A 27,128-nucleotide genomic window follows, 5' to 3' on the forward strand; every position below is an offset into this window, starting at 1 on the left:
ATGCCATGATTTTGCTCTTTGTAAATGTTGAGTAATATTCCATTGTGTATAAATGCCACTCTTTTTTTTATCCATTCATTGATCAAAGAACATCTAGGTTGGCTTCACAGTTTAGCTATTGTGAATTGTGCTGCTATAAACATTGATGTGGCTGTGTCCCTGTAATATGCTGTTTTTAAGTCCTTTTGGTAAAGTGCGAGAGGATAAATAGCTTGGTCAAATGGTGGTTCCTTTCCCAGATTTCCAAGGAATCTCTATACTGCTTTCTCAACTGGTTCCACCAATTTGCAGTCCTACCAGTAATGTATGAGTGTACATTTTCCCCCCATATCCTCGCCAACACTTGTTGTTTTTCTTCATAATTGTTTCCATTCTGACTGGAGTGAGATGATATCTTAGAGTAGTTTTGATTTGCATTTCTATGCTTTCTAGAGGTGATGAGCATATTTTCATATATTTGTTGATTGATTTTATATCCTCTTCTGAGAAGTGTCAGTTCAGATCCTTTGCCCATTTATTGATTATTTGTTTTTTGGTGCTTAGGTTCTTAAGTTGTTTATATACCCTAGAGATTTGTGCTGTATCTGTTGTGTGAGGGGTAAAAATTTGCTCCCAGGATTTATACTCTCTGTTCACTTCAAAGATTGTTTCTTTTGCTGAGAATAAAAATTTTAGTTTGAATCCATTACATTTATTGATCCTTTTTAAAATTATTATGCTATAGGAGTCTTATTAAGGAATTTGGGGCCTAATCCCACATGATGAAGATTAGGGCCTTCTTTTTCTTCTATTAGAAACAGAGTCTCTGGTTTAATTCCTAGGTCCTTGATCCATTTGAGTTAAGTTTTGTGCATGGTGAGAGATAGGGGTTCAATTTTATTTTGTTGCATATGGATTTCCAGTTTTTCCAGAACAATTTGTTGAAGATGGTCTCTTGTCTCCAGTGCATGTTTTTGGCACTTTTGTTTAATATAAGATAATTGAAAGTTTGTGGGTAAGTCTCTGTGTCCTCTATTGTGTACAATTTGTCTAGTGGCCTGTTTTGGTGCCAATACCATGCTGTTTTTGTTACTATTGCTTTGTAGTGTAGTTTAAGGTCTGGTATAGGGATACCACTGGCTTTATTCTTCCTGCTTAGTATTGCTTTAGCTATTCTGGGTTCCTTATTTTTTTATGAATTTCATGATTGCATTTTTCTATTTCTATGAGGAATGCCATTGGGATTTGGATGGAAATTTTGTTCAACCTGTATAATGCTTTTGGTAATATAGTCATTTTGATAATTTTAATTCTGCCTATTCATAAACAAGCAATGTAGATCTTTCCATATTCTAAGGTCTTCTTTTTATTTTTCTCTTCAGGGTTCTGTAGTTTTCATTGTATAGTTCTTTCACCTCTTTTGTTAAGTTGATTCTCAAGTATCTTTTGTTTTGGGGGATGTTGTGAATAGAATAATTTTCCTCATTTCCTGCTAAGAGGATTTGTCAATGATATACAGAAATGCTTTTGATTTATGGGGATTGACTTTATATCCTTCTACTTTGTTGAATTCATTTAGTATTTCTTGAAGTTTTCTGGTGGAGTTTTTTGGGTCTTCCAATTATAGAACCATATCATCAACAAATAGTGCTAGTTTAAGTCTTTTTTTTCATATATTTATTCCTGTAATTTCTTTCTTCTGCCTAATTTATCTGGACCAGTGTTTTAAGAACTATGTTGAATAGAAGTGGTCAGAGAGGGCATCCCTGACTTTTTTCAGATTTTAGAGGAAAGTTTTTCAGTTGTTCTTTCTTTAGAATGATATTGGCCCTGGGCTTAGCATAGATAGTCTTTATAATCTTGAGATATGTTCCGGTTATCCCTAGTTTTTCTAATGTTTTGAACATAAAGTGGTGCTGTCTTTTGTCAAATGCTTTTTTTGAATCTATCAATATGATCATATGATTCTTATCTGTAAGTCCATTCATATGATGAATTACATTTATTCGATTTCTGTATTATGAAACAACCTTACATCCCTGGGATCAATCCCACTTGATCATGGTGCACAATCTTTGGATATGTTTTTATATTGGATTTGCCAGAATTTTTCAAGTATTTTTGAATCTATGTTCATTAGAGATATTGACCTGAAGGTTTCTTTCTTTGAAGTGTCTTTTTCTGGTTTTGAAATTAAAATGATATTGGCCTCATAGAATAAGTTTGGAAGTATTCTCTTTTTTTTTCTATTTCCTGAAATACATTGAAGAGTGTTGATATTAGTTCTTCTTTAAAGTTTTTGTAGAACTCAACTGTGTATACATCTGTTCCTTGGCTTTTTTGGGGTTGGCATTCTTTCGATTGCTTCTTCCATTTTTTCACAGGATATTGGTGTGTTCAAGTTGTGTATATCTTCCTGACTCAATCTGGGAAGATCATATGACTAAAGGAATTTATCAATGCCTTCACTGTCTTCTATTTTATTAGAGGATAAGTTTTCCAAATAATTTCTAATAATCTTCTGTATTTCTGTAGGGTCTGTTGTGATATTACCTTTTCATCTTGTATGCTGGTAATTTGAGTTTTCTATCTCTTTCTCTTCATTAGCCTGGTTAAGAGTCTGTCAATTTTATTTATTTTTTTAAAGAACTAACTTTTAGTTGTGTCTCTTTTTTCAATTGTTTCTTTTGTTTTGATTTCATTGATTTCAGCTCTCATTTTAATTATTTATTGCCTTCTTCTGCTTTTGCTGATGATTTGTTCTTCTTTTTTTAGGACTTTGAGGTATAATGTGACGTCATTTATTTGTTGACTTTTTCTTCTTTTAAGGAATGAAATCCATGCAATGAATTTTTCTCTTAGTACTGCTTTCATAGTGGCACAGAGATTTTGAAATGTTGTGTCTGTGTTCTCATTTACCTCTAAGATTTTTTTTTATTGTCTGCCTTAATGCCTTCTGTAATCCATTGTTTATTCAGCAACATATTGTTTAGTCTCCATGTGATGCAGAATATTTAATGTTTAGTTTGTTGTTGATTTACAATTTTATTTCATTATGATCTGATAAAATGCATGGAAGTACCTGTACTCCTTTGTATTTGCTAAAAGTTGCCCTGTGACATAGTATATTGTCTATTTTGGTAAAAATCCACGGGCTGCTGAGAATAAAACATATCTGCTTAATTCTGGTTGATATATTCTATATATGTCAGTTATGTGTAAGTTATTGTATTATTGAACTCGATAGTTTCTTTATTTAACTTTTGTTTGAAAGATCTGTCTAGTAGTGAGAGAGGTGTGTTAAAGACACCCAAGATTATTGTGCTGGGAGGAAATTTTGACTCTTGAACTTGAGAAGAGTTGTTTGATGAACATTTTTGCACCATTGTTTGTGGCATATATATTTATGATTGTTAAATTTTGTTGGTTTATGGTTCCCTTTAACAGTATGTAATGTCCACTTTATCCCTTGTGATTAGCTTTAGCTTGAAGTCTATTTTATTTGATATGAGTATAGAGACCCCTGCTTGCTCCCTCAGTCTAGGTGAGTGGTATGATTTTCCCAACCTTTTACCTTGAGTCTGTGTATGTCCTTTCCTATCAAATGAGAATCCTGTAGGCAGCATATTCTTGGATCCTTATTTTTTAAATCCAATCTGCTAGCCTATGTCTTTTGATTGGTGAGTTTCAGCCATTAACATTGAGGGTTACTACTGAGATATGGTTTGCATTTCCAGCCATATTTGTTTATTTTTGTTACTTAACTTGTCTTGGTTTCCTCTTTGATTAGTTTTTCATTTAGTGTACTACTGCCCTCTGCTGTTTTTTATGGTTGTTTTTCATTTCCTCTTCATGAAATATTTTGCCAAGGATGTTTTGTAGTGCTAAATTTTTAGGTGTAAATTATTTTAACTTTTGTTTACTATGGAAGTTTTTCTTTCTTCTTCAAATCTGAAGCTTATTTTTGCTGGATACAAAATTTAGTTGGAACCCATTGTCTTCCAGAGTTTGAAATATATTGTTTCAGGATCTTCTAGCTTTCAGGGACTGTGTTAATAAATCTGCCATTATCCTAATTGGTTTCCTTTTATATGTAATCTGATTCCTTTTTCTTGTGGCTTTTAAAATTCTCATATTTCTGAATGTTTGGCATTTTCATTATAATGTGTCTTGGTGTGGGTTTTTTGTGATTTTGCATTTTAGTCACCCTGTAGGCTTCTTGAATTTGGATTTCCATTTTATTCTTCATTTCTAAAAAGATTTCTGATATTATACCATTGAACAGATTGCTCATTCCTTTGGTTTGCACCTGTGTGTCTTCCTCTATCCCAATAACTCTTAAATTTGGTATTTTTATGCTATCCCATATTTCTTGGGTGTTCTGCTTGTGGTTTCTAATCATTTTTGCTGTGCTGCTACATTCTTTTCAAGATGATAGACTTTGTCTTCCTTGTCTGATGTCCTATCTTCTAAGTTGTCTACTCTCCTGGTGATGCTCTCATTTGTGTTTTTAATTTGATTTATTATTTATTTCATTTCAAGGATTTCTTTCTTTTTTTCTTTCTTTATTTTTTTAATACTTCAATATCCCTGTAGAGGTGATCTATTGCTTCTTGGATTTGTTTATGTAGCTCATTGTCAAAGTGATCTTTTAATGTCTGAATTTATTGTCTAATGTCTTTGAGATTCCAAAACATCTGAATAATGTTAATCTTGAAATGTTAATCTGTCATTTTTTTCTGCTGTTTCTGATAATTCTTTTAATGATGTGTGTCTTCAATAGTTTCTGGTATTTTCTTCCCTTGTCTTTTAATGTTGCTGGAATTTCTTTCCTGACCTGTGGGACTGGTGTTATTTCTTTTATCCTATATATTTGTAGTGCTCTTGTATACTCTAAGATCCTTCCTTTGTGAGGAAGGACAATGTTGACAGTTCTCAATATCAACAATATATCACCTAATTGTAAATTATTGCTATTAAGACATTCATAGTTAGTCTCAATGTCTAGTAATGTTGGTTTAAGTTATAATTTAAGATATAATCAGTAATTTCATAGAAGTTGTACACTTTCTGGTGGTGGACAGAGAACTGGGTGTGAGGTGTCTGATGATATGTTAACAGGGAAAGATGTGAGGGCAATGGGGTTAATAAAATTTAGAAAATTTGGAGGAGACCTCTAATCAAGAGTGTTAGTAGCAGGAGAATAAACAGGAGGTAATTTAGGGGAGAAAAGTAAATGGGAGGACAGTAGAATACATAAAAACAAACACATATATGTATTTAGAAAATTACAAAAAGTAAAAATTAGGAGGTTGAAAGAGGAAGAGAGAGAGAAATAAAAATAAAAAGAAAAAAGAGAACACAGAGAGAGAAATATAAAAGGGGGTCTTATGCAATTCCTCTATATGATATTATTCTGGTAACTCAGTTCTTAAAGTTCCATTTCATACAAAGGTCTTGGTTGCACATATGTTGGGGTTGTGAGGACCAGAGGAGGAGGGGTAGAGGAGAAAGAAAGAGGATAAAATGGAAGAGAAGAAAACAAAAAACAAAACAAACAAACAACAAATTACTCTCAGAGTTCCATTTTATTCTCTTCTCTTTCAGTAGGTGGAGTTGTCTATTCCAAGCATGAGTCTCTGCCCTCAGCATGGTGCAGGCAGTCCATCCTGAGGTACTTTGAAGTGAGCTGGGTGAGCAGCAACTCCTGTTCTTCTAGGGAGTTGTCCACAGGCACACGGACCTGAGAGGCAAGCAACTTCCTCATGTTCCTCATATGGTCCAAAAAAGGAGCACAAGCATCCAAGGTGGAGGATGCCCAGAAGCAGTGCACTTCCACCTTCTAGATACAGTCCAGCTGCAGCAGTCTCAGGACCTTCCTGGTGTGGCCAGTGGTTTTTTCAAAGATCTTCAGCCTCTTGTAACACAGGTGCTCCATGTCCCTTCTCTGTGTGACCCACAGGAACAAGTGGGTCAGGAATTCATCCAGGGGCCTTTCTGTGAGGCACAAGTCTATTACTACCTTCAAGTGTGGCTTAGCTGCCATTGCTGGACCATGGTAATTATTCGATTCTTCTTCATGGCCTCTGATGAGCAGGCATCGACCATGGCTCCAGACCAAGTCCTCCAGAAGTTCTGAAGAACATTCCGTAAATCCAGCACCTGCAGTTTCCACCTCCTTCGGGGATGAAATCAGAGTCTCAGCCCTGAGGCTTCTTTCTTCATCTCTCAACTGCTGCTCTCTGCTCCACTTCTTCCTTCTATCTCACTCTTCTCTATACCTTTCCCTTCCAATCCAGCATAGTGTCACCCCACTTCTACAGGCTGAGGAAGGGGCAGGTACAGCCTCCATCATGGGTCACCATAGCTGCCACAAGCACCTCCACATCCAGAAGCCACTCCCAGATGGGGCTCAACATGGCGAAGGTCTCTTCACCCCTCCTTGCTTGCAGAGTAGGAAACCCTTGGCCCACCCTTCAACATCCACTTTTCCTGGATCCATCAGTCATGGTCAGTTTCTTGGACCCCCAAGGTGTTCCCTTCCAGGTCACCTGGGTCCCCCTTACCTGGGGCTATCCTGCTGGGAAAGCAGAATGTCCAGCCCATCCAGTGCCACTTGGATCATGTCAAGATGTGGCTTCCTCATTAGGGCCCCCAGGGGCAGGCAGGTGAAGGGCTAGGCCTGCACCATTTTCTTCAGGACCTCAGTGTGTAACCTGCTGAAAGCCTCCACAAAGAGTGGTGAAAAGAGCTCTATGGGCTTGTCCTCCAGACCCAGAATGGCCCTAGACTTGTTGCTCAGCAGGCTGCTCCCTGCCAGCTCCAGCAGCATGGGAGGGGACTGGATGCTCAGCCTGGGGAGTGTGAAAGAAGAAAAATCCAGGAAAAAGGCCACTATCCCATCTCTTGCCAGAAACTGGGAAGGGGGTACCGGGGAGTCTAAAAGCACTCCTCACCCTTAAGGGAGAAAGCCTTCTATTATTATTTTGTCCTTGTAAAAGTGAAATTGGAGTTTCATGTGACCTAAGGCAGTAGGCTCCTCAGTTTCAGCAACTACCATGGCTGGCAGAGGACATGCCCTCACATGGGTGACATTAGTTTTAATTTTAAAAGATTAAATGAGCAATTGTAAAAGCACATGCCCATACCATCACACCCAGCAATAAAGTATCATTTTAAAGGCACACAAAGTAAATATCTTAAATATCAAAAAATAGAATTCCAATCAATTAGAATGATAGAGAATTTCAATCATTCTCCTTGGTTAAGAAATATTAAAGTGGCTTTGGCTGAAGCTCAGTGGTAAAGCTGTCACCTAGCAAGTGTGAGGCCCTGGGTTTGATTTTTATCAGCACATAAAAATAAATATATAATTGGCAGAGGATATAGCTCAGTTGGTAGAGAGCTTGCATCACACACACAAGGCCCTGGCTTTATTTCCTAGTACCACCTAATACATAGATAGATTGATAAATGTATTGTGTTCCTCTCAACTAAAAAAAAAAAAAGATTTGGGCCTGTTGCAAATGCTTGTAATTCTAGCAGCTAGGAAAACTGATAGGAGGATCACAGTGGGTTCAAGGCCAGCCTCATAAGAGTAGGTACTAAGAAACTCAGTGTGACCCTGTCTCTAAATAAAATACAAAATAGGCCTGGGGTTGTGGCTGAGTGGTTCAGTGCCCTGAGTTCAATCTCTGGAACAAAAGTTGAGAAAGAAAGAAAATTTAAATCAACATACACTAAAGTGGAAATTCTAATGTTCAGCATAAAGATAAAATCACACTGAGAGGAAAAATCTGTCTTAAATAAGTCAAAATTGTTCCTGCCTCCGCACATATGAGATGGGAACATGGTAGTGCTCAGGTTGGTGATTGGCTTACAGGATCTGAGCAGATGGGCCAGGCTGGGATCCTCAGCATGCCAGAGTTGGACTGCTGGGCTCCAAGACTCTAGTGTTTCTCCTCTGGCTCTGAAGAAGCTTTTATTGACCTCCCTGACCACGCCTCCAACTCCACCTTTTGACTAGCATGTAATCAGAAAGCCATATCTGATGACATTCCCCAATCTCCACGCATATAACACTGATTGGATTTTCATTCTCTAGATTAACTGATATAGTCAGATTTTCATGCATGAGCACAGAATCAGGGAGAGTAAGTGTCAGGGATGCCTCTGTCCATGCATTTCATGGACTGAATTTTGCTCATATTTGACCCTCCTGTTTCTGCCTGTGAGACATAAAAGCCCTTAATCCCTAAAATAATAAAAACTAAAACTCCAAAATATCATTGTAAAGGAAACCTTGGCCATATCAAAATGATTTAAAAAATAATTTTAAAAAAATTCCAGAGAGAAAAAAGGTTTTTGAAGACAGTAGCATCACCCGTGAAGAAAACAGAATGGACACCAGATATCCAACTGCCAACAGTCACATAGGTATCCAGTTACCGTGCAGCATATCTAGGCCCACTAAGAGAGGAGGCATGGACAAGGAGGGTGGAATTAGTCTTCAAAGCTTAGGAAAAGACTTCTTCACTTTTTCTCTTTGTACTGGAGATTAAACCCATTGGTGCTCTGTCACTGAGCCAGATCCCCAGCCATATATGTATATATAAATTTAAAGACAGGTTGTCACTGAATTGCTTAGTTCCTCACTACATTGCTGAGGCTGGCCTCGAACTTGCCATCCTCCTGCCACAGTCTCCTTTTAGTTTTTTAAAACAATGTAGGTACTGATTTAATTTTCTTTTTCTTTGGCACTGGGGATAGAATGCAGGGGCGCTGTACCTCTGAGCTACATCCACAGCCCTTTTCATTTCATTTCAATTAACTAATTAAATTATTTATTTATGTAGTTTTGGTACCAAGGATTGAACCCAGGGGCACTGTACCACTGAGCTACACTGCCAGCCTATTTTATTTGTATTTTTTTAAAAATTTTGAGACAGGTTCTTGATAAATTGCTGAAACTGGCCTTGAATTTGAGATCTTCTGGCCTTAGCCTCCTAAGTAGATGGGATAACAAGTGTACATCATCACACCCCATTTCAAATTAAAAATTTTAAAAGGTACAGCATTTGCTTAGCATGTACAAGGCCCTGGGTTTTATCCATAGCACCAAAAATAAATAAACCTGTAATCCAAAACCTGTGTTCAAGTATACTTGTTAGAGGTTGTTTGTTTGTTTGTTTGTTTTTCAAGAATCTGATTGTAGTTACTTTTAGGAAAAAAAATCCAAATGGTAATTCATATGATAAACACTTAGAAGAGTCATGGTTAAAAATCTGTTGGTAATACGCTGTAACCAGTTATTAACAAGGTGATTTGGTTGTTTTAATATAGTGTCCAGAAATATGTCTGACAACATGTTAGTATTTTTAATGAATATAGTGCAATTTTGAAGCAAATATTAAGAAACAGCCAAATAAATATAACTTAAAAAAGTTATGTCTTATTTCACAGGGTTTCCCATTATATCAAATTAGGCTAATTGGGTTAACGTCTCTCTTCTAGAAATCCCTTGAGAATTTCTGGAGCCCTCTGTAATATCCCAGTGTTAGCTAAAGGTCAAGTGACAATGTAGAATTTGATCTTAGAGAAGTTAGTCAACAATCTCAAAAAGTTTAAAGCACTTAGTGAAAGTAGGATCTTAGAGCATTATAAAAGATAAGTCATTTAGCCAGAGTGATGAAAGATTTTGAAAGCTAATACAGAAAGTTACGTCATAGAAAATAGTACTTCAACTTTTATCAGAGATGACTAAGTTTTTTCTTTTTCTCAAGTAATCAGAGACCTTGTTAAAACCAACCTAAAACTCCAGAGGCTGAAGGTTCAAAGCCAACCTCAGCAAAAGCAAGGCACTACTAAGCTACTCAGTGAGACCCTGTCTCTAAAGAAAATACAAAATAGGACTGGGGATGGAACTCAGTGGTTGAGTACCCGCCCTGAGTTTAATCCTCACTTTGTGCCCCACCCCCCAATAAACCTAATCTGAAGCATAAAAAGTTACCTTCCCCCAGTACTGAGCATTGAACCAGGGGTACTCTACCACTAAGCCACATGCTGAGTCATTTTGGTTTTATTTTTAAATAGGCTTGACAAATTGCCAAGTCTCATCTGAATCTTGACATCCTTCTGTGTCAGCCTTCTGGGAAGCTGGAATTACAGGCATGGCCCACTTCACCTGTCTTGAAATGCACTTCTTAGAGTGCAGCTCTTTGACAGCTGTTTATATGGAACATTCACATGAAAGCCATCACAATTTTTAATTATCTTTGATATCATTTGCCCACCAATTTCAAAATGTGCTTGAGAATGAACCATAATAGTCTTGGCTGGAGTGCAGAAGAAAGGCTCTCCTGGAATTTCTTAGAATTTGTGGGTCCCATTCTGTGTTTTATTAATCTCTTGAGAATCAAAGACAAAATCTTATTATCTTATTTTAAAAGTCAGGGGTTTGGAAGCATTTCTTTTGGATAAGGTGATGGTTTTGGCAGAGTCCTCCTGAAAGTTCCTTTGATCAAACTATCAAGCTTAAGACCTTCTACTGCATGATCTCTTGGCCTCCATTTTTGTCATGTTTTTGGTACAAATAAATTCATTTTGATTTGCAGACTTTCACAGTAGCAGCATCAGCAGGGACACTATGGTCATGGAATATTCTAAGCCATGGTCAGTGTTGGCTTCCTTGACTTGTGTAAATGTGATGGCAATCATTTGGTACACACATGGTTTCAGGACTGTTTGTGTGTGTGTGTGTGTGTATGTGTGTTTGTGTGTGTGTGTGTGTCTGTGTGTGTTGGTACTGGGGATTAAACTTGAGGTATTTTACTACTGAGCTACATCCTGAACACTTTTTTTTTAATTTGAGAGAGGATCTCAGTATGTTACCCAGGCTGTCTTGGAATCTTTGATCCTCCTGCCTCAGCTTCCCAAGTTGCTGGGATTATAGGTGTGCATCTTGCTACCTGGCCATAGAGCATTTAAAACCCTTGAGAGACTACATTGCACCAGTGGGCAAGTACCATACTTATAAGATGAATAATAGCCTTGGACTGCAAAATTCCTCTGGATGAAGCTTCTAGGGAACCCAGATTTATCCTGCTGAATATGTCAATGATGTAGGGTGTGCTCATTGATAAAAGGCTCTCATTTCTTCTTAAAAACATTTAGATTTTTATCAGAAATATCACTTTTTACTAGTTAGAGCACAAGTGACTTCCTGATGAACAGCAGGACAAAGAGATCACTTCTCCTCTGGAGTCCTCCTAGGCCAAATCCCTCTCAGATTGCACTGCTAGTAGACAATTCAAGGTGTTTCAAACTTTTTATAAAAGTTTCTAAAATATTAATAAGTGATTTCCTTTCCAATTTAGAGATTTCTACCTGAGGTACAATTTCACTTACAAAAGAATGAAATCCTGAGCCCTTTCTGGTCATAGGTACATTAATCCATTTTCTGTTACTGTTATAAAATACCTGAGACAGGCTCAGTTTATTTTTGTAAACAGATTTATTTATCCCACAGTTCTGAAAGATGCAAAGCCAAAATCAGGCAGCCCTGTTGGTTTGGCCTGTAGGAGAAAACCAGAGCAAAACCTGGGGCTCAGGCTCAGGCTTCTAAACAGTTCTCAGGAGGACTGACTCAGCATCCAAGGAGAGCCATTCCTTTCTAAGAACACACATCCAATGACCTTCCAGGAGATTCTGCCTCCTAATATCACCACAATGAGGTTGATCTTTCTAATACATGAAACTGCACCAAACCAAAGCATAGGGATACAGCTTGATGTGATCTGAGCCATCTCAGTCATAATGCTATTTTACCCACCAGTTAATCCTGACATATATCCCAAGCCCTGGAGGCTAACAAAGTTGTTAACAATCACAGAAACATGTTGTCCCAGTCTCTGATTTCCAGACCTTTACTTTTATTTCGCCATTTATTTTGTACTGGGGATGTAACCTGAGGGTGTTTTACCAACCATCACTTTTTATTTTTTATTTTAAGACAGGATCTCACTAAGTTGCTGAAGATCTTTCTGAATTCTCCAGATGTCCTTGAGCTTGCCATCCTCCTGCCTCATCCTCCTCAGCTGCTGGAATTACAGGCATGCCCCCACCCAGCCTGGCTGGACCTATTTCTTAATATCTATTGACATGTCAGACACATTATTGTTTTTGAGAATGTCCAGGTATCATCCCAGTAGAATTCCAGAATCATGTAGATGCCTGAGACATGCTTCTCTCTTTAGTCTCCAATAAATAGCACTGGATGCAATCTTGGGTCTATCTGTCCCTAGCATTGGTCTCACAGACCCACCTTCCTTGGGAAGGTTACATAAGTTGTTTTGAGAAAATTATCAAGGGCCACAAGTGTCCTGGAGTATAGTACAGGGCCATATTTCTCTGAAGCACACAACAGTTGGGCTTAGGAACACATTACAGACTAATCAGAGGTCATTTCATGTAGGACCTAAAGTTAGGGTTGTCACCAGCTTTTTAAGAGGCATCTCTGGCCTTTGCAGGTAGAAGACAGGATGAGCTACTGGGCTCTACCCACATAGGTGGAGAATTATATTTTATTTTTATTTTTTGTATGTGTGTTGTTGTCACACAAGGTGAATCATCTAGCATTAATGAGAGAAAGGGTCAAAGTGAATCCCATTATCAAACCCTTGGTGGTGGTATGATGTCACAATCCTTACCACATCTGCCTCTGCATATTGACAGGAGGAATGTATAGTTTAAGTTAGATACAAACAAAATTTTCCATGAATTTTATAAAGTAAATCCCATATACCATCTCTAATTAAGCATGATTGAGTTCCTCTTTAAATATACCATAAGCATCTATTTTTGAACCCTTATGCAAAGAAAAGACCACCAACTCCAATTTTAAAATTAATTAAAGCAAGCTTTTGTTTGTGTACATGATGAGACTGATCAGTGGCTGTCTCTCGCAACACAGGCTAAAGACCAGCCCCTCAGCACTCCAGGAACAGGGTTTTACAGCACAAAAAGTTGAAAAGGGGATGTCTTGAGAACTTACAGCTAACAGTATTTTGACAAGTATAATACAAAGGTAGATATTAGGTTAATGTTATACATGGCATGATATTTCAAAGTAGGGAGTAAATTTAAATCCCAATATTGGAATTTATGAGGCACCACTGAGGTTTCTGAGAAGGTTGTTATCTGGTCAGGGAAAGCCAGGTATGGGTGATATCAAGGCACAGGCAGAAATTGCAAACCAGTTTAGAAAATTACAGTAATTTATAGTAAAACAGAAATGAACTTTTCATGGCTTTGTGATGAGATGGTTCTCAATTTTAAGATGAAATCAGGCTGAGTTCATCACTATCCATCCCATACAAAAAACTATAATTTATCTTATAAAGAGAAATTATATTTGCCTCTAGAATTTCTTTTGAACCAATGTCTAGTTGTTAGTTTTCTTATGTGTGGTTGACAATATCATGGTTATGTTTTGATTTTATTTGTATTGTTAAATATGAGGGAGAAATGCTAATTATCAGAATATACTTGGAAAATACTTGAGTGTGCTTGGAAAATGACTAATTAATCCATTGGATGGATTAATCCACTGATTAGATTACAGCTCTCTTGATTTGATCATTTCTGCTCTTGCATTTATACAGCAGCTGTTTTTTAAGTTTAAAAAGCATTTATTACAGTGTATTTTTACATACTTATATACTGTAATAAATTGTTCTATTTTGGTTATCGTTGTTTTCTTATGGTGACTAATGTATGAAGCACACTTCCTCATGGATATGTGTTTGCAGGAAAGAACTCGGGGTTGCTGCTATCTGTGGTTTCAAGCATCCACTGGGGTCTTAAAGTGTCCCTTGAGGATACAGGAGAGAGACTGCTTTACTGGGATATGCCATCTCGGAAATTTTTGACAACAGGAGACCAAAGAATTCGTCCCTTGAATTCTCAAGTTTCTATCCATTTACTTAAAGAATTTACGTGGATATGCCAATATTATACCAGGGACACTGTGCAGGAATACGGTTGAGGAAGGCCAAGTTTGGCTCCATAAAATAAAAAAAGTAATAAAAAAATAAATAAAATGCAGGAAGGAAGAGAATTCCACGGTCGGGGGAAAAAAAGCCTAAATTATTTGAAACATTTTATTTCGGCTGGAGGCTACTTTACAGCGGCATGGTGTTCTGGGGCTATCGTGCGCACATATTCTATCACTGGATCTGCATCAACAGCCCTGTGCAGTACTGACCCATCAATTATGAAGAAGCAGACTTGGAGAAGGCCCCCAGCCTTTCCACCATTTCCTACATGGTTACTCCCAACCTCGTGGAGGCAAGGGGAGGGCAACCAGGACTTCTGACTCTAAAATGTTTGCTTTTTGCTAATGGCCCCTAAAATTGTAAGTAAATCTTATGTAATTTTTTTCTAATCAAACAAAGTGAGCAAGGACTTGAGGGGAACACCCAAACCACAGCGGGAACAGATGAGAGTCCTTGCAGGTAGCTTTCCTCCCAGGTGCGCTATCTGTGGTGTGGTCCTTGGGTTCCCAACCAGCTCTCCCTGCAGATCTGGACGTTCTGAAGTCAATGGCTGGCTTTCGCAGGCAGCTGAGGAAGTCTGTGCCTCCTGCAAGGACCTACAGCTTCCCCATCTGGACAGAAGAGCACTTCCTCACTTTCCACCCAGTTTGCTCCGACCCCTCCCCGGACCCGCCAGCTTTTCTAACTTTTTCCACACTGCCCTAGTCCGAGGGATTCAGGGTCCTTCTAAGGTCTTGTTCCAAAAATAACAATGCACAAAAAGAGCTTGTGATGAGGTGGCTCCTGCATTGCCCACCTCGAAGGAAGTGGGACCCCCAGGAGCAGACAGGGCAGTGCCATCAGGGGAGCCATCAATGCTGACAGCACCGAGCCCCTGGGAGCTGCTGGACACGTGAATTCTCGGTCACAGACACTGAGTCTGTGAGAGTAAGACCCAGGAATCTTTGATGAACAATTTCCTTCGTGGCTTTTCAGGCATGCTAAAATCTTGGGGACCAAGGCATCTCGCCAAGGAGTGGGCCATAGAAAGCACCTAAAAGCTCCTAAATCCTACGCCCAGGCAGGGAGACACTGGGATCCTCTGCTACTAAACACTGAAGTTGCTGAGGGGGGTTGATGACTTAAAGGGGCCTCTGGGATTTCTCAGTGACTTTGGATTTCTCAGTGACACGTCCTTTCCACATAAAGGGTGAGTAACCCTTCTTAATACAGCCGCTTTTAAAGGACACCTTATACCCAAACCATGACTGGGACACATGCTTTTGACCCATGTACACTTCTCCCCAACTTCTCAAAGAGCTTATAGAGACTGGACTCTGCCTGCTAAAGTCCTCTGACAAGACTGGTTTTAGCTGGGGTAATGGCAACTCACCACCTTGAACTAGGGAGAGCTGGGAGGTGGGGCTGGAGAGGTGCCCCCAGGGCAAAGCTTGCCAAGAGGCAGTTGGCAAGCTTGCATAATGTTTCAACATGGCCTGAGGTCGTTTTCATTTCCAGAAGGCTGTTGAGAGGATCAAGTTCCCCAGAGTGAATTAACAGGAAATAGGGACACTATCATAGGACTCAGTGGCACCAGTTAGGAAAGACTGGCTTGCACTTGAGTGACTTGGCACCCTGGGCAACTTGACTGAAGGCTGATGATTTGCACTACACAGAGGAGTAAAGCTTATTTTGGGTCAGGGATATTTCTGTAGTGACAAGGGTAGCAAGACTGGCCATTAAGGCAGATGGGAAGTTGAGGCCCTGGGTTCCCAGAGATGACATGAGGCCAGGCTCTGCCTGCAGCAGGAGTCACAGGATCTCTAGTCCAGGAAAAGCAAAACCCAGCAGGAAAGCTAGGTTCACAAGCAACTAGGATCCAGTTTTCCAGTTTCATCTACCTAGCAACCTCCAAGATGCCCCATATCTCAGGTGCAGAAAACAAGGTCTTAGGGCCAGCACCTTTATATCTAGCTGACAAAGACCTCAAAGTGAGCCCTAAAAGACTCGAAGGCCAACATTAGTTTGCATTCAAGTTCAAGCTCCCCAAGCATCAGGACACTACCCAGGGGCACCAACAGTGCTTCTTCCCCCACACACTGCCCAATAACAAAAAGAAACAAGCAGAAAATCACTTTCTGCGGTAGGGAAGATCTAGTTTTGAATTAATTTTCAAGTCTACTCTCCAGAGTCAACACCAAACACAGAAAAATGAAATATGAAGCCAGAGCCACCTGTAAATCAGCTACTAGGAGGCAGTCTTGTCCCAGTGCATTCCCTCTCCCCCAAGCAATTTTCTACTGCTGGGTTATAGAGTCAGATTTCATTGTGCCCAGTAGAGGGAATGGTCAGCTTGTGGGTGGACTTTGCCTCAGGTCTGGGTTGTCCATTTTCCCTTAGCTGGTTTATTTTTCTGTCCCTTATTCTCTTCCACCTCCTTATTGTTTTTTTGCCACTCTTTCTCCTTCCCCTTCTTCATCTCTTTCTTTCTTCATACTGGCATGAACTCAGGGGTGCTAAAGCACTGAGCCACATGGCCAGCTCTTTTTATTTTTTGTTGAGGCAGGTTCTCACTTAGCTACTTAGGGCCATGGTAAGTTGCTGAGCCTGGCTTTGAACTCATTATCTTTCTTTCACAGCCTCTGAAGCCACTGGAATTACAGACACTTGCCACAACATTTGGCTCCCAGCCATGTTTTCTTTTAAGACAGGATCTCACTGTTTTCCAGACTAGCCTCAACCTCATGATCCTCTGGTTTCAGCCTCTTGAATAGCTGGATTATAAGCAGGTACCACCATGCTCAGTTTAAATGTAAGCCATGCTAAAAGCCACATAGATATTTGAGAGCATTTGGAAATAAGAAATGAAAAATGTTAATTGTGAGATGAGGCTCGATTGTCATGTGTATCTTGTACACATGACAGTGTGCCACTGTGGAGTGAAATCCAGGGAAAGAAATAGATCAGAAGAGTCCAGCCTATTAAAAATATTGTGTAGTACCAGGTTTGGTGACATGCCTCTGTAATCCCAGCTACTTGGGTAGTTTAAAATGCCCTCTTCCTAGCACCTCCCCCCAGCCCTGTTTTTTCAGAGTTTGACATAGAGTGGTGTCATTTGGATGAAAACTTTCACCATTAGCTCCACCTGTAAGTACACAGGAGTTCACGGCTGATAGACATCCTCAGCAAGGATACAACCAGTGTTGGTTTCCTTGAGTTGTCTGAAACTGATGGCAACAGTTTTGAGTGTGTGTGGTTATAGGTGTTTAAAACCCTTTAAAACAAGGAAGGCAAGCATGGAGACTATAAAAGGAATAATCGCCAATGGCTGAGAGATAGGTATTCTGATCCAGCCTGTTTGCCTGATTATTTATTTATTTTTAAGATTGAAGATTGAACCCAAGGGTACTAAACATGTGTAGTAAAAGGTCGGTCTTCCCAGTGTCAATCCAATAACCAGGACACAGTTTTCAGAAAAAGGAAAAAGAATGTTGTTACTTTGCTAGCAAAGGAGAAACATAAGGGACTCCTGTCCCAAAGGCTGTGATCTGCCCATAAGCAGGAACAGGTTGTTTTTAAAGAGGTGTTTCGGAGAAAATGAGATTAGAAAGGAGAAACCAGGGAGGAGAAAATCAAGGAAAGGAAGTTCAGGGAGGAGAAGGTTAAGGGGAAACAATTAATTTTCAAAGCCACAAGGGATATAGTGAGAGACTAATATGACTCCATTTTTGAGAAACCAGCCTCTACCCCAGAGCAAAGCCTGTCCAAGGAAGGGGGCATGACCCTTGTCCTTGGAAAAACCCACAGAGCACTCCTAGGCACATACCCACCGCGCTGAGTTGTTTATCTACACATAACAGAAGAGATCTGTGGTGCCAGGTGTCCCTGACTCAGTTAGGCTAGGTGAGGACCCATAGCAACCCCCTAGCAACCACCAATCAACATGAGACAGGGAAAATACCTGGGATGCCAGATGACCCTTCCAGTAGTTTATGGTGATTGATAATATGTTGGAAAACCATGTAGTCCAGCACATACTTTCCTCGTGGCTTAAAGAAATCAGTTCAAAGGAATCCCCCTCTTGTACTCACCAATCACACCTACCCAAATTGTTCCCAACAGTGAATGTGCTAATCCTGTTTTATATTTGTTTTATGATTTTCTCTTGGCATGTGATGCTTTGATAAGAGATGCTATGATGTATTTGAAGTCCCTGCCTTCCCCAAAGAGTGTATAAAAAACTGCTCAAACCCTGGGCTCAGGGCCTCTCAGTGTCACCAATTGCTGTGTGCACAGAGGACCCAGCTAGCTTGCAATAAATGCCTCTTTGCTGCTTACATCGATGGCACTCTCTGGTGGTCTTTTGGGGGTCCCAAACTAGAGCATAACAATAATAAAATAGCATCAAGCGAAGCCCTGTTACACATTCCCAACCCCCTCTATTTTCGAGGAACTGGGGATTGAATGCAGGGTTGTTTGATTACTGAGCACATCCCCAGTTCTTTATTTTTTAATTATGAGACAAAGTCTCAGTAACTTGCCCAAATTGTCCTTAAGCTTGCAATCCTCCTGCCTCAACTCCTAAGTTGGTGGAATTACAGGTGTGTGTCACTGTGTCAAGTACAACCCATTTTTTTAAACACCCACCCCCAAATTTTATTCATTAAAGAAGATAACACAAGTAACTTTTTTAAAGAGAGAGAAAGAGAGATACTTATTTTTAAGAGAACAAGTTTTATTTAAATGATAGAACAGAAACAAACTTCTTTCATCACAACATCATACATGTATTCGTTAAGAGAGAGAATTTTTTAATATTTATTTTTTAGTTTTCGGTGGACACAACATCTTTATTTCATTTTTATGTGGTACTGAGTATTGAACCCAGCACCCTACACATGCCAGGTGAGCGTGCTACCGCTTGAACCACATCCCCAGCCACAAGTCACTTTTTTCTTTATTTGTCACCAGGGGTGAACCCAGGGACAGTTAACCACTGAACCATATTTCTAGTCTTTTTCAGTTCAGTAAATACAACCTAATGGAAGAGATTGAAGTGTAAGTTAGAAGTAAAAGATGGAGACCAGGCAGAGATATATAAGGGAGTTTATTTTTCATACTTGACAAGGAAAGGCCATCTCTCTATGGAGAGAGGACAAAATAGGCTTGAGTTCTGGGTCTTCTATGGGGGAGGCTCAGGAATCAGAGCTAAGTGGGTCCCAATGCTGGTGGTTAATGGTCAGATTGGAATGAGGGGGTGGTGAGCCTTTCTCAGAAACACCCTTGGGTGGGAAAGTGAAGCTTTTTCCTAAGATGGCAGCTATCAGTTAAGAGGGCCATCCAGGTACTCAGAAAGGACTTTATATTCCCTCTTTTTTTTTTTTGTTGGGCCCCATAGGGAACAGGAATGTAGGTCAATCCTCTCTAACTGCTTCCTGCTGGGAAGAGGCAGTGTTTGAATCATTAAGACAATGAGGGAGGTTCAGTGGTAGTGGAATGCTGTCCCAGGTGGCCCAGTTTTGGTGAGGGATTGGTATTCCTTCAGCAGACGAGAGCTGTGTTTTTCTATGTTCAAGGTCTTGCTGGAGTTGTTTTATCTTGTCCTTTACTTACCAGATTGATTGACATGTTAGTAGCATTCCTCCTGTAGCTTCAGATAAATCCACCTTTTTTGGCCATAAAAAGGTCAAGGCCCCTTTGATTCTGCAGAGCCACAGCAGCTAAAGAATCAAGCTGCCATTGTATGGCTAGTATGGTCTTCACAAGTTGCTGTAAGTCTCCTGGAAATTGGAATGGTAATCCCTGGTGGTGACACCCCTGGGAGGTGAGTGCAGAGTACGAGAGGAGGGCAACAATGAAAAAGGAAAGGATAGCACTCATGGTTCTGCAGTGTTCTTGTGGTCCTCAAAGACAAAATGAAGATTAGGGGTTGTTGTCTTGGAGAGACACAGAGAGAGCAGAGAGGACTGTCTTAAATGCGGGTTAGAAACTCGATATGGAATGCCCTCAAGGTGGGCCACCAAAGAAGTGGTAAGAATGACCTGATAAGGTCCAGTCCATTTTGCAGAGAAATGAGAAGAGGAGGCAGGGTTTTTGAGGGTGGTAAAAGTACCAGGTCACCAGGAGACAGAGTGGGAGAAAGAGAAGAGGCAGAATTGCTTTGCCAGAACACCATCCCTGTGTTGACAAAGAAGGTTCCTAATGTATGCAGGAAGGGGCAAGAAAAGATGAGGAGCAAGGGGTAGTGGAGAATCAAGGGTTTTTAGCTGAGCAGGGAGGTGGGCTGTCCATATAAAAGCTCAAAGGGGAGATGTTGAGTGGCTCCTTTGGGAGGGCCTGTGACAGAGAAAGAGCCAAGGAAGGAGTTTAGCCCAATGTAAATGTAATTCAAGGGACAGCAGATAATGAGGGAGGCTCCCTTTACCAAAGTGAAGGCTCTGATGAGGGCAGCAAGTTCAGCCTGCAGATATTGGGAGTGTAGGCTGTTCCACAACTGAGGCTAGAGACACTATTGCCTACCCTGTTCTGTGAATTCCCTCCTGAAGGAAGGAGGAGCCATCTGTAAACCAAAACTCAGAGTGAAATTGCCAAGGGGAAGGGATGGGGAGGTCAAGAATCTTGGTGCTGGGCCAAGATCTAAGTTAACTTTTGCGTCTCAAGAGGAGACTTGTCACTGCCATCTCTAGGGTGTAGACTTGTGAGGAGGAGGGGAGGAGAAGGGTAGAATCACTTCCCCAAGGAAACTGGTGTGTGGATAAAGAAGAAGATCACTAGGTGAATAGAAGAAGAAGGTGTGTGGTCCTTGTCCTGGTGAGAAAAGTTTTTGTTAACAAGTCTGCTTTTCAAAGAGAGGGATAGCATCAGCAAGGAGGGAGAGCAGGTGTTGTGATTGGGCAGAAAATGGAGGAGGTTTTGAGACAGATGTTAACCGGCTCATGATGTGAGGTGATAGAAGGACTGAGAATGTCCACCTCAGCAGTGGGTCATGGCAAGGCACTGGCCAATAGAATAGGAGATGGTCCTAAGGTAAGGGTGAGGGTCAAAAGAGCAGCAGGTGAGTCTGCATGGAAGCCTCTATGAGGGGAGAAGAAGAGCATAGCCCCCAACTTTGTGAGGATGTCCCTTCCCATAAGGGGAACAGGACACTGTGGAATGATAAAAAAAAATGAGTAAAAATTAGAGAACCACAAGCACAAACAAGGCTAGGTTACTGTAAGGGTTGGTAGTCAGCCCCCAAAACACGTTAAGGACTGAATATGTAGCCCGGTGTCTAGGAGGTAGGAGGGGCCTATTTGACATGTACAGTGTTACCCTGTTTTTCCATGGAGTGATGGTAGTTGTTGGGTGATGGGGACCTGGATCTTTTCAGCCCTCTGCAGCCAGTCCTAAGAGTTAAAAAGAGGAACTGAAAGGACAGATGTCTGGGGAGCCCCCATGTGCTCAGGAAATGTGAACAGCCCAGTGTCCCTCTTGATAACATTTAGGACAAAAATCCAGAAATTATGAGGCTTGGGACATACACAAGCCCAGTGACCCATCTGACCACATTTAAAACATGGTCTGATTGGTCCTGAGGGACCATCCCATGGGCCAGTGATACCAGGGACAGATGGCTTGAGCGAGCATCTGATATCTCAGCTTTCAATCCTTCTCATCTCTCTCATTATACACCTTAAAGGTCATGTCCAGAACCTCAGCTTTGAGATTTAGAAGCCCCTTCTCAAAGCATGTGTCACAAGGAGACAAAATTGCAATGTATGCAGTCCAGAGAGAGAAATAAAGAATGTCCACATTCTTCTGCCCCTTTCAGTGCTATGTTCACTCAAATGATTCAAGAAAATTTCACTCTATAGGTTCTTCTTTTTAATATTTATTTTTTAGGTGTAGATGGACACACATCATGCCTTTATATGTATGTGGTGCTGAGGATTAAACCCATGTCCTGCCCATGCTAGGTGAGTGCTCTACCACTGAGCCACAATCCCAGACCTCTATAGGTTCTTAATCAAGAAAATGACAATCCTTAATGCTAGGCACTGAAATAGACAATCAATTCACAGCAAACAATTCTAGATTAATTTTAAGCACTGAAAACACACTTAATCATGACAGGCTAATGACAGACATTCCCTCTGCATGCTTATTCTTCTCAAGCCTGCTTGCTGAGCCAGTCCCGCCAAAATACCTTTTACCTTGTAGGGGAACCAAAAATGCTTCTCCCTCTCTGTTCTCATGGGTAGGTTTTAGGAGTCTCTGCTGTGTCTCTAACAACTCTCTTCCAATTTTTGTCTTTTCTTTTTAGTACTTATAAGGTTCTTGCTTAGCACCTGGATGACCATCTTAAATGACAGCTGCCATTTTAAGGAAAACATTTCACTTTCCTGCCCAAGGGCGTTTCTGAGAAAGGCTCACCACTCCCTCATACCAACCGAACCCTTAACCACCTGCATTAAGGCCCTCCGAGCTCTGATTCCTGAGCTTCCCCCATAAAAGTCCCAGAACTCAAGCCTGTTCTACCTCTCTCTCTCCTACAGAAAGATGGCCTTCACTTGTCAAGTCTGAAAAATAAACTCATGTGTATCTCTGCCTGGTCTCTGTCTTTCATTTCTTGCTTATCTGTCTTTCATTCCTTGCTTTCCTTTCACCCTTATCCCAGGTTTTCAGTTTTTTTCTTTTTGGAAAATAATGTTTAAAGACATTAATTTTACAATCCAGTGTATCCAATTAAATGTATAAAGTATAAATACAAATTAAAGGATGTATTTCATTGTGTTCCTATGGGCTCTGATTCTCCTCACAGGTATACAATTTTCTTCAAATTAAAACTTCGCCCTGGGGTCACATCAATATTGGATTTATTTATTCATTTATTTGTTTATGTAATTTTGTGGTTCTGGGGATGGAACCCAGGTCTTTCTACATGCTAGGCAATTGCTCTGCCACTGAGTTATATCCCAATGACACCAGTTAATTTTTATTAGTTCACTCATTTCTGTAGAAAAGCATAGGTTCTGGGTTCCTAGATTGTACAGGTGAAATTAGCCAGATTTTCAGAAGGGGATCTAGAATCTTGATGTAGATGAACAAAAGAAGATGCATTGTTTAGTAGTACTCCAGGGAGTGGAACTCAGTCCCCTTCTGACCCAGCCACCCTTATACACCCAGTCCTGTTTATCATAACATCCTACAGTTGTGGGATGTCTCACAGCATAAATAAACCCAGAGTCAAAAGATGAGGAATTCAAAGAGAAATCTGGGTGCTTTATCCCCAGGGCTGTGTGGGGACACATGCAGCTCACAGTCCTCAATGAGTCTGGACACACCAGAAGGTCTTCAAATCCCTTTTTGGTCATGAAAACCCTTAAAACAACCAGTGACGACACATCTCATATTGCAGATCTCCCTTGCCTTTACTTGATCTTAGAATCCAGCAGCAGAGCAGAATGAATGCTGTTCAGAACTTTCCCCCCACCATACATGCAAGTTAGACATAGAGCCAGAGGAAAGAAAGTGTCATAAATAGGGGTGAGGCACACAAATAGCTGTGTGGGTGACAGATGGGCTGGCTTTGTAGGACCTGGACTCTGCTACCTGTTCAAGAGTGAGCTACAGTTTACTTACACATCCAACTGGGTTCTAGTTCACTGTGTATAAAGAAGCCTTAAGGCTTAAATAAGAACACATACACAGGCAATTTTAGGATAACTCAAAAGAAGATCTGGTGGACCTTCTTGCATGGGAAGGCAAGGCTAAGGTTACTGCATAACCCCACCAGCCTGAGTCCTGAGCAGGGATTGTTATTTAGGGGATCTCAGTCTAGGACCAGGCAGCATAGGCAGGGCCACCTTTTTTTCCATAGCCATCTTGTCCATACTCATCCTCTGATCATCTGCTGATTAAAAACCTTGTGTCCCTGAGTAGGGAGAGATGGGAAGTGTTAGGGGAAGATCTGTCCGTTATGAGCAGCCTTCTCCCCCACCAGAAGGTGATAATTTATTAAGTTTAGTTTAGAAACAGTTGCAAGTGTTATCTACCTATATAATTCTACTATTTTGATGAAATCTAATTTGGATGGTTTCACTGGCCATGACTACATTATTTCAGGAAAGACTGGGTAGCAGGATGACAGGCAAGGTTTTGTAAGGCCCAGAGACCCTATTTTAATCTCATTGCATCCAAAGGCCAAGATGCCAGGTTTGTAGGTCTATGTGGAGACCCACAAGGTTTTCATGACCAAAAAGCCTTGAGGGTCTGGGTGGCACTGAGATTGCCTAAAAAGGGCTTTTTGAAATTTTACTGTCTACTTAGAATTTTTCAGGCCTCCTGTGTTCCCCTACATGGATTATGACACAGTGTAGCCACAGATAATGACCTTATTTCAATTTGATGCTTTGAGTTTCTGGGAATGAACTTCATTGATTACCAAGTACTTGGTGGTATTTCTCCATTAGCCCCTGGACTATTCCAGTGTCAAAATCAGAAAACTAGGTAAAACCATCATGGAAGATGTCAGAGGACTAATCTTGAGATTCTGTTCATTTAAGACTATTTTTTTATGGACCCTCCATGAAACAAAATAGTTTCTTCATGCTCATGAAGCATATAACCCATTACAAAAATCCAGGTCCCTAGTTATGACTCTATACAGACACATATGGCTCTATACAGAAGGTCCAATCTTCAGGGGCTTCCTTCCAATGTAGCCCCCAGCATCTGATTTTTTTCCCCATCCACACTTCAGGCAGTGTCTGAAATGCTGGGCTCTGAGTTTCCTTCATGATCCCTCTACATCCTGGTTATACATCCAATTGCATATAGGGCAGCTTTTTATACACACTCAACAAGGCAGCTGTTCGACAGGAACAGTAAATGAGGCCCTGGTTGTAGAGAAACATGCAGCCACATTGAGGACATGAGACAGTACAAAAAATAAGGACCTTTGGCTGCCTAAAGTCCTTCAGTATTGCTGTGATCTCAGCACAGTGTTGGGAACATCTCCTGGGGTGGATGGCATCCTCGGCATCATAGCTCTCCAGAGGGGCAGGGTATAGCTCTAGGTTCAACTGGTTCATTATGGCAGTGTGACACAGTAGGTCCCTGTGGACCAACATAGAGATGTGATTCTGAAAAAAATCACAAGGCCCTGAGCTGGGAGCAGTGGCTCATGGCAGGCAGGATGGCTTGGACCTGGGAGTCTGTGATCTCACAGGCTTCCAAGTCCAGGTTCTTCAGGGTGGCTGCAACAGTCTCCAGAAGAAATTTGAGGGGCTCCAGACTAAAATTGGTCAGTTTGATGCCCTTTAGATCCAGATGTCTCAGCTGGCTGGTGTTTGGGCATCAGGAAAGATAATTTCAGTCTGAATCTGACAGAGGGCAGTTGTTTATTGCAAGGTCCTTCAGGGGCATCTTCAGGTGCCTAAGGAAGAACCAGGCAGTTAGTTCTGAGGGAGAAGATGAATTGGCCCAAACTCAAGATCACTGTGACCATATGAACATGGTTGACATTTTGTAGAATCTGCTCATTCAGGTCACTCCATTTCATCCTGAACTTTCATCACTACTTGTGTTACCAGGTGAGTCCTCCATCTCTATAAATGTCATCCTCAATGATAAGCAGAAAGCCACATATATAGCCACAGGAAGTCAGGAAGAGTCATGTATGAAAGACAATTCCAGGAAAAATGTGGAAAAACACACTGGGGTTAACCCCTGCAGGGCTCACTCCCTGTCCTCTCAGCAAGGTCACACTCCCTGCTCTTCACTCACAACCCCTGAGTCATTCCCTGGAGATGGTTGTAGAGAAACATGCAGCCTTCCCAGGTGGCCATTAGAAGTGGGCTCCTCTGCTCCCAGATAGAGGACACAGAGCTTCCTTGTTGAACAGGTACAGGTGTGGGGGCTTCCCCTTCTTCAAAGTCCTCACCTCTACCCTGCTTTGTACCCCTGTCACTGGACAGGCCTCCCATGGAAGGAACCTCACACCCACCTCACTAGCTTCTGTCCCTATCAGCTGGCTTCCCAGTATAGTGGCACTTCCAAGACCATGGACCTGGTTTACCCCTTTGCTCTAACACAGGTTAGGAGATCTAGCTTCAGGATACAATAGAACAGATGATGGGTTATTCACCTTCTAGTGACTTGTTCACCATGAGAGTGTCAGTGGCTGGCACACAGTAAGTGCCCTTTCATATTTACTGATACTCATCTGCAGAGGAAGCTCACCCTCCTTACTCACCTCAGCACCTGTTCCAGGTTGCCCTCGAGGAGAAGGACAGCATCTACGCAGAACCTCTGCAGGCAGTTAATCCTGAGGAACTTCGAGGTGAACTGGGCAAGCAGCCACTGCTGCTCCTCTGGGGAGGCGTGGGCAGATATGAGGACCTGGGAGACAAGCAGCTTCCTCAGGTTCCTCATCTGGCCCATGAAAGGAGCATAAGCAGCCAAGGTGGAGGGCACCTAGGTGCAGTGAACTTCCACCCTCTGGACAGAGTCCAGCTGCAGCAGTCTAAGGACCTTCCTGGTGTAGCTGGTGGGTTTCCCAAAGATCTTCAGCCTATTGCAACACAGGGGCAACCTGTCCCTTCTCTGTGTGACCCACAAGAACAAGTGGGTCAGAAAGTCATCCAGGGGATTTTTTCTGAGGCTCAAGTCTATGACTACCTTGAAGGGTGGCTTAGCTTCCATTGCTGGACCAGGTTTCAGTGTTTGATTCTTCTTAATGTCCTCTGGTGAGCAGGCATCAACCACGGCTCCAGACCAAATCCTGCAGAAGTTCTGGGGAACATTCTGCATATCTAGCACCTGCAGTTTTCACCTCCTGTGGGGACAACAGCAGAGTCTCATCCCTGAGGCCCCTTCCTTCACTTCTCAGCTGCTTCCTCCTGCTCCACCTCTTCCTTCTGTCTCACTTTTCTCCATTCACTTCCTGTCAATCCAGCCTGGTGCCCCCACTTGTACAGATTAAGGCAGGGGCAGGTACAGCCTCCTTCATAGGTCACCATAGCTGCCACAAGCACCTCCACATCTGGAAGCCTTTCCCAGATGGGGCTCAGTATGGCAAAGCCTCTCTACCCTCCTTGCAGGCAGCACAAAAAGCTTGTCATGCACAATTCAGCA

General features: G+C 41.3%; 1 pseudogene; it reads right to left on the minus strand.

The window, feature by feature from the left end:
- The window catches only part of LOC106145479 (endoplasmic reticulum chaperone BiP-like), a 40,327-nt pseudogene extending 13,523 nt beyond the window's left edge, over positions 1–26,804 (minus strand).
- Between the last annotated feature and the right edge of the window lie 324 nt (positions 26,805–27,128).

Source organism: Ictidomys tridecemlineatus, chromosome 11 (assembly GCF_052094955.1).
Source record: "Ictidomys tridecemlineatus isolate mIctTri1 chromosome 11, mIctTri1.hap1, whole genome shotgun sequence".
Lineage (NCBI taxonomy): Eukaryota > Metazoa > Chordata > Mammalia > Rodentia > Sciuridae > Ictidomys > Ictidomys tridecemlineatus.